Below are 2500 nucleotides of genomic sequence, written 5' to 3'. Positions count from 1 at the left end.
TGCACAAGGTAGCACGCAGTGGGCCTGAACCGGCAACCATGTGGTTGGTAAGCAATCTTCTTAGCACACAGCCTCTCCTGCGCCTATATATATATATAACTAATTAAGAGAACGGAGAAAAAAGACAGAAGAACAACAACGCATGGACGTTGTACATGCTAAGTATTAATGAGACGCTGAGAGACGGAAAGAAAAAGTGGTTTTACGTTTCGAGCTTAACTCTTCTTTGGAAACAGGAGACATAGAAAAGGAAGAAGTATATACGTACACACAAACACACAAAGACACACACATGCATACACACACACACACACATATATATATATGTGTATATATATATATATATATATATGTGTGTGTGTATGTAAGAAAGAATATGAGTGCGTGTGCGTCTGAGGGGTTGTGAATGTTCTGTGAATGTGTGTGTGTGTGTGGTGTGTATAAAACAAAAAATTGATTTTAAATAAATACTTCAGACTACAGGGATTTTATAGTTGTAAATTGCTAGTTTCTTCTTCTTCTTCTTCTTCTTCTTCTCCCCTTCTTCCTCCTCCTCCTCCTCCTCCTCTTCCTCCTCCTCATCATTATTATTATTATTATTATTATTATTATTATTATTATTATTATCATCATCAGCATTATTGTTGTTGGTGTTGGTGATGCTGTTATTTTTATCATCATCGTCATTATTATTATCATTATCATCATTTTTATTTATTTATTTATTTTGAATATATCATTTCTTTTTGCTCTTTTACGGTTGACCGTGTAAAAGTGCAAATCTTTATCTTTGTTTAGAAATGCCCTAAATAAATTCTGGTAATCATCTGCTGGGAAATGTTCCAGATAAATCTTTATGACAGACGAATAACACTAGAAGCAAGATTTAAATTATATAAAAATGAATGTATATATGTGAACAAGAAATTCTACAACACAAAGTATACGTACATCCACAACAAGACCCACAACCACGATCGCACCGAGAAGCAGCAGCACCAACATCATTAATATCATCATTATCATTAACCAAAACAACAACAACAATATCATAAGATTCTACAGTCTGGCAAATGCTTACAAATTTGTGTTGAAGGGTGAGATATAATCAATTTCGAGATTATTAATTTAATGTTCTGTAAGTGATAACAGTCAATCCTTACGCTCTTAAAACCATGTGACTGTGTCAGCAGACGCATCTAATACAAACAGTAGATGGGATTCTATATTTACAAACGGTTTTAGATTAACCAATAACTTCGATTCATTGTAACATAATAATTATGGACTGTAACAATTTCACGCAGTTCAGAATTTAATAGGCTCACAACAACAATAATTACAATAGTAACAATCATTATTTCTACTGGAGGCACAAGGCCCGAAATGACCAGACATTAACTTTTTCACTTTATACATACATACATACATTATATATATATATATATATATATATATGTCTTAATAGTTATCGGCAAGCTAACATGGCACTCCAGAAAAATAGGACGAATGTTGCCGTTGATTAGCGCCAAGAGGCTATCGCCTCTAGCTAGCTACGTGACGCGCGAACCTGTGTCCATTATAACCTTGGAACAGGGAAGATCAGCCGCTTCTCCTTGCTGGTCTGGCTTCTACAAACTAGTTTCAGGGTATTTGCTCCTTATCAATGTAGAGCAGCCGAACCGAGCAGGCGTCGCTACTGACCGTCTGACCTACGAAGAATAAAGACGTGATATGAGCAAACCCCAGAAAGATTCACCGAGAATGAGAATTGGAAAATCCTGTAGGATGTAATTATTCAGTGCGATCACCTGACGAAACTTCGGAAACCAAACATCGTTGCGGTACATAAAAAAGAAAACATTGGCGCTCTTGGAAGTATCAGCATTCAGCTACCAACATTACCAAAAAAGATTGGTGCACGTATGAAGGTAGAACAGCTAGAAAAATCAGCGAGAAAAAATTTGTAGTTTGAAATCAGTAGTTCTTTGACTGCTATTTCTAAATTTTCAGTATGTTGGTGAAGCAACTCATGCTGATCCCTATATATTTATGATTATAAATGTTTTTACCGATAAAGGTTTTTTTCATACTGAACTACTTGGCAAAATTGTTAATTATTAATGTTATTACTAATTGGCAATTCCCTGCCCTATATCTGTATATTTATATTGATGTCTCTTATTTGATGGTTAAACTGTAACCCTTTTATACGGGACTTTTTATCCGGGACTATCTGTGGCGCACATGGGATAGATTCTTGGGGTGAAGTGTTTGAACTTACTAGCCGATAAATTTTGTGAATGCCTTCCTCATGTGTTTTTGATGTCGCATGGTCAAATTCCCATGAGTATATAGACACTTTCAAATTTATCGTACATCATGCTGATGATCGGAGAAGAGTAGCTTTATACTCTTAACTGTGAAACGTCGTACATGGTTAACTAAAGGCAGGTTTGTTTTTGCTTTTCTCTTCTGTTTTTGTTCTGTGTGTGCCATA

The sequence above is a fragment of the Octopus bimaculoides genome, chromosome 20 (genome assembly GCF_001194135.2).
Source record: "Octopus bimaculoides isolate UCB-OBI-ISO-001 chromosome 20, ASM119413v2, whole genome shotgun sequence".
In the NCBI taxonomy this organism is placed as follows: Eukaryota; Metazoa; Mollusca; class Cephalopoda; order Octopoda; family Octopodidae; genus Octopus; species Octopus bimaculoides.
This window is presented reverse-complemented; position numbering follows the sequence as displayed.